The following is a 6,000-nucleotide window of genomic DNA, read 5'->3' as shown; positions in this document are numbered from 1 at the left end:
CTTTCAGAGAAGTAGTATTTCCTAATATCCAGCCTGAATCTTCCCTGGCGAAGCTTGAAACCATTCCCTCTAGTCCTATCACCAGTTACACGAGAGAAGAGGCCGACCCCCAGCTCGCTACAACCTCCCTTCAGGTAGTTATAGAGAGCAATAAGGTCTCCCCTGAGCCTCCTCTTCTCCAGACTGAAATGTGTTTCCCTGCCCATGGCAAACACCAGCCTTTCCATCCTTACAGTCTTCCTAACATCAGCACTAATTGAAACAACATCCCACTCACCTTTGCCATGTCTGGAAGAGGTTGCAGCTCTTTCTGTTGCATTTCTCTAGCTTTCAAGTCAAGAGCTCCTGTGTCACACAAGGAAAAGCAATCTTTTACCTGCTTTGCCATGCTCGTGGCAGCAGCAATGCAGATGCCAGCAGCTGATTCCCACAAGGACAGCCAGCCTGGACTTATTTTCATTACATATCTTTGTCTTGATGTCCTTCTAGAAGCTGGAACATTTCTCCATCTCAGCAGAAGAGGGCAGGAGGGGTCCAAGTTGCAGGCAAACTCTCTTCTTTTTCTGGCACACAAAGAGAAGATGAAAACCAGATGTGTTTCCCTGCCCATGGCAAACACCAGACTTTCCATCCTTACAGTCCTTCCTGACATCAGCAGCAATGGAAAGAACATCCCACTCACCTTTGCCATGTCTGGCAGAGGTTGCAGCTCTTTCTATTACATCCCTCTAGCTGTCAAGTCAAGAGCTCCTGTGTCACACAAGGAAAAGCAATCTTTTACCTGCTTTGCCATGCTCATGGCAGCAGCAATGCAGATGCCAGCAGCTGATGTCCACAAGGACAGCCAGCCTGGACTTATTTTCATTACATATCTTTGTCCTGATGTCCTTCTACAAGCTGGAACATTTCACCATCTCAGCAGAAGAGGGCAGGAGGGGTCCAATGTTAGGGCACACTCTCTTCTTTTTCTGGCACACAAAGAGAAGATGAAAACCAGATGTGTTTCCCTGCCCATGGCAAACACCAGACTTTCCATCCTTACAGTCCTTCCTGACATCAGCACTAAATTGAAACAACATCCCACTCACCTTTGCCATGTCTGGCAGAGTTTGCAGCTCTTTCTATTGCATCCCTCTAGCTTTCAAGTCAAGAGCTCCTGTGTCACACAAGGAAAAGCAATATTTTACCTGCTGTGCCATGCTCATGGCAGCAGCAATGCAGATGCCAGCAGCTGATGCCCACAAGGACAGCCAGCCTGGACTTATTTTCATTATATCTCTTTGTCCTGATGTCCTTCTAGAAGGTGGGTCATTTCTCCATCTCAGCTGCAATGGTCAAAAAGGGTCCAAGTTTAGGGCACACTCTCCTCGTGGCCTCTTGCACTCAAAGAGAAAGGGAACATGAAAACCAGAAGTGTTTCTTTGCCCATGGCAGACACCAGCCTTTCCATCCTGACAGTCCTTCCTACAATTACCTGGAATTGAAACAACATCCCCCACATCTCTTTTTTGAACTTATTCATGCATGAATAATAATAATGAGATTTTTTTCTGTAAATCTTATTTCTGCATGGAAACCATCTGATAACCAGAGCTTTTTTCTCTAAAACAATCCTGCGAATTTGCATTGCTTATCTATGTACGCAAAATGGTTTTGCCATTCATCTCAAATATCAATACTTCTGGCAAAATAATATAGAAAAAGTATTTACAGACATTTTTGGACATAGATTACTTCTGGTCAAGTGGGAAAGAATCCCTAAGCTGCAATCATGAAATTCTTTTATCACTTTCTCTGATTTAGCCAGTGTTACTAAAAGGGAAATAAGACACAGGCTTTTGATAGCAGCTGCCAATTTAAGAATGATAATAAGGTTTATTATTCTTGGCTAAGATCAAAGTCCCGCATTTCAGGTTTATCTCCAGCTCATCAAGTATAATTAACAGTTTTGGATAGCCACATTATTGTATAGCAATATTGTCTTCCTGCAAGGAACTTCATTGTTTTGACACGTGCCACAGGTTGTTAATAGATTGCCTGATTACCATTTATTTTTTTTTTATTGGCTTATGATGACTACAGAAAATTATACAGCAGCACCATAAAAACTTTAAATCCTATCCCATGTATCTGCATTCATACGAAAATTATATTGGAAAGCATTGGTGAAACTAAGATTACAAAATAAAGCAGAGGACAATTTCAGTGAAAGCCTGCAGGTTTTACAGCTCTGCCCATTTCAAACCCCTGAAGACACCCACGGGTTTCCTGCTGTGGGACACAGTCACTCACCTGCAGCTCAGCACTGCCTGCTCATGCCTGCGCACACCTTCAGGCTGGAACCAAGGAAATCCTCAGCAAAGACATCAGTACACTTTTGTTATGATGACTTTCATAAAGAAGCATCAAATATTTCTTCACGAGAAATACTGCAAGTCCCTTTGACACTAGCCCTTATTTTAAATGTTTAGATTTGTGCTTCATTCAGGCGTGCTGTCACTCCCAAAAAGATTTTTATTCTTTTGTTTTTCATTCTGAGGAACACAGTGATTTCTGCCTTGTTTACTGACTGTAGGCACAGCAATACTCCTGCACCTTCAGGGAAACAGCAAATCCATCTCTTTCACACACTACTTCTATCAAGCTCATTCACCTTACAAGGTATTTATTGCAAGCAGCTCTTCCAAAAATGGAGATTAACAGAACCTGCAACCCAGGACACCTCAGTAAGCCAGTACTTTTCATCTCCTGAAGGTGTAGGTAGACACAGAGCTGGAACATCTTTTCCAGAGCTGTGTGATGCTATCTCATCTGTGTTCCCTTACTGTTGACTCAGTTTCACTTCTTATCTAACCTGGTTGCATCCCAGGATTTCTGGTGCCAGAAATAAACTGACAGCTTTCATCACTAGTTAAAAGGAAACTGCAATAGGAAAAGCAATTTTTCTGATTTCTCTGTTGATCAAAGATGCTTCATGCAAGCCTGATGCGGTAGAAACAATATCAGCTTTAGAATGACAGTCATTAGAGCAGAATCCTTTCACTGATGAAATCCCACAGTCCTGATTCATACAACACTGACACTGGAGGACACAGTAGTTTAGATGAGAGCGCATTAAAAATGACTAAGTTAAGGTCTCAGCAAAGAGTGACAAGTATGAAAAAAAGAGGTTGCAGAAACTGCTTCAGTTTGGCACTCTGGCATAAAGTATGACAACACACAACCTGCCTGTGCAGTTCCAGAAGCAGAAGAAAGCCGTCAACCAAGACTTGTTCTCATCTGCTCTGAAAGTCCACTGGGACAAGGCCACTTTTCTCTGACGTGCTTCCAGAAGTATCACTTCTGAGCACTGTGCCAGGGAGTTACAAGATACTGTTTGTGTGTACAGAGGAGAAAAAGACGTCTGTCTGGAAACAGACTTGGTGAAGGAGAAGCAGCATTTTCCAGAGTACTTCAGAAAGAACTGAGCACTGCCCCAAGAGCTTCAGAGCGGCAGGCTGTCACAGTGTGCCAACCAGCTCAGCTGTGAGTTGGCACTGAAGCTGCACCACAGGGAGAACAAAGCCCCCTGTGCACCCTTGGAGAGCCAAGGGTTGGAGATTCATGAACCTTGAGCTCCTTTCCAACCCGGGCCATGCTGTGATTCTGGGATTCTCACCTTTGCCTCATCTGGCAGAGGGAGGCAGCTCTTTCTCTTGTCTCCCTCTGGCTGTCAGGTCACCAGGGCCAGTGTCACACAGGGAACTGCAAACACTGTGTGTGCTGTGCCCTGCCCATGGCAGCACAGAGGCAGCTGCCAGCAGCTGATGCCCACAAGGACAGCCAGCCTGGACTTCCTTTGATTCCTTCCCTTTGGATCAGCGTCCTTCAGGAAGGCGGAACATCTCTCCAGCTGAGCAGCAGAGGACAGCAGGGCTTCGTTGTCTGGGCATGTTCTCTTCTGGCCCTCTGGCCCTCACAGACACAGGAGGAGGACACAGAGGCTGCTGTCACACAGCCAGCCCTGCCTCTCAGGTCAGCTCTCAGGCCATCCTCTCTCCCCTCAGCAGCAGCTCACTGTTCTGCACTCCTCTGGCCTGGGCTGGCAGAGGTGTGCAGCAGTTCTGCTGATCTCCCAGTGCTGGCCATGTCTGCAGTGCCTGTGTGAAAGACACAGGAAGCTGCCAGCATTGCACTGCTCTGCTGTGCCCCTGCCATCACCGAGTTTGCTGTCAGCAGCTGCTGCTACACGTCCATTCAGGCACAGGCCTTTCCTTCCTGGCCCTCTTTCCCCCCCTCTCTCCTCTGCTCTCTCTCGTGCTCCCCTTTGGCCTGGGCTGGCTGAGCAGTGCAGGCCTTGTTGTTGCTCCCTGGGCCAACTACGTCACGGTTCCCCGTGACTCTGCCAGCTGCTCTGACACAGCGACTGCGTCCTCAGTGTGGATTCCAGAATGCGACAGACGTCCAGAGAAGACTTCCAGGGCTGATTGGAACATGCTGCCATCAAGAACTGCCATGGCTCAGGCCCCCTGGGAATCTGCTCACAGCGAAAGCTGCTGTCACTCTGTGTGGGCACAGCCTTGTCTGTGTAGGCCTGCTCACACTGCAGCCCCTGTCTGCACCAGAACCGTGCCGATCCACCTTCTCTTGGCCTCCTTGCCTGCATGGAAAAGGGCAGCTTGGGCTGAAGTCCCTCAACTTGCAGATGGCCGAGTGAAGTCTCTGAGCCCTGGTGACCCACGCAGCTCTTCAGCCTGCTGACCTGCTCTGCTGGGGCTGTCTTAAAAGGCAGAGGGCACGTTATCCTAATGTCCCCACATCCATCCCTCTTAGCATACTGTAGGCCAGTTCCTAAAAGGACACCTGCACAATCTCTCTGAATGTTAATCAACATGTAGTTAGTTTTCAGTGGTGATTAGCTATGTGTTTAGTCAGAGGTGCAATGGTTCTAATGGTGAGAGAAAGACATTCCCAGTTGTCATCAGGTGGAACACACTTCAGACTGGAATCCTCAAGCAGACTGCAGTCAAGCTTTCTTAATTATTCGTTGTTGTTATCAATTCAGACGCATCTCTTAATTCCTGCTTGAATGAACATTCTGTAATAATCTGCTCAGACAGCGCAAGGCTTGACAATGAGACTATAGTTTATTAAAGTAGCACTTTTTACTTAGGTGCACTTTTCATCTGTTGAACTTCCTGTCGTCTATTGGAAATCTCTGGCACCAGTGCATAAGATTCACCTATTCTATAGAAGTCTGACTGAACCCCATACTGGGATTATTTTTGTTCAATCCAAGCACCTTGGACGTTACTATACATTTATTCAATCATGAGGTAAGTCTGCTTCAGAAGCAATATAGAAAGCATAAAGGGGGAAGAAGATAATGTATTAGTGAAGACTTAACTAGTATTCATAAACTGAAAACTGTGAAACACTATGATGATTACAGAATTTCCCGGAGAAATGTCAAGTTCTTATCTGAATGCTAAATGCAACATCAGTTCACTTCTCACTGGGTTGAATGTTTTAAATATTTGGTAATAATAATGGTTCCTTAATTCTGACATTTAATATGAAAATATTAAAATTCCTGTGTTAGAGTACTTTTTTGTTAGAATGCCAGATGCTAAAGGGATGAAGTGGCACAAGAAAGCAAAATATCTCTGCTGATGGCAGGAAGGACTGTAAGGATGGAAAGGCTGGTGTTTGCCATGGGCAGGGAAACACATCTGGTTTTCTTGTTCCCTTTGTCTTTGAGTGCCAGAAAAATAGAGGAGAGCGTGCCCTCACCTTGGACCCCTCCTGCCCTCTGCTGCTGAGATGGAGAAATGTCCCAGCTCCTACAAGGACATCAGGACAAAGATAAGTATTGGAAATAAGTCCAGGCTGGCTGTACTTGTGGGCATCTGTTGCTGGAAAATTTAATGTCAGTAAACTGCCTAGATAATGACAGAATGAGGGTGACAATAGAATGGTACGTAATCACAGTGCAATGAAAAAAGTATGCAGGGTGCAGGA

Source organism: Phasianus colchicus, chromosome Z, assembly GCF_987193195.1.
Source record: "Phasianus colchicus chromosome Z, bPhaCol1.hap1.1, whole genome shotgun sequence".
NCBI classification, from domain to species: domain Eukaryota; kingdom Metazoa; phylum Chordata; class Aves; order Galliformes; family Phasianidae; genus Phasianus; species Phasianus colchicus.
The sequence above is the reverse complement of the archived record's forward strand: the minus strand, read 5'-3'. Positions refer to the sequence as shown.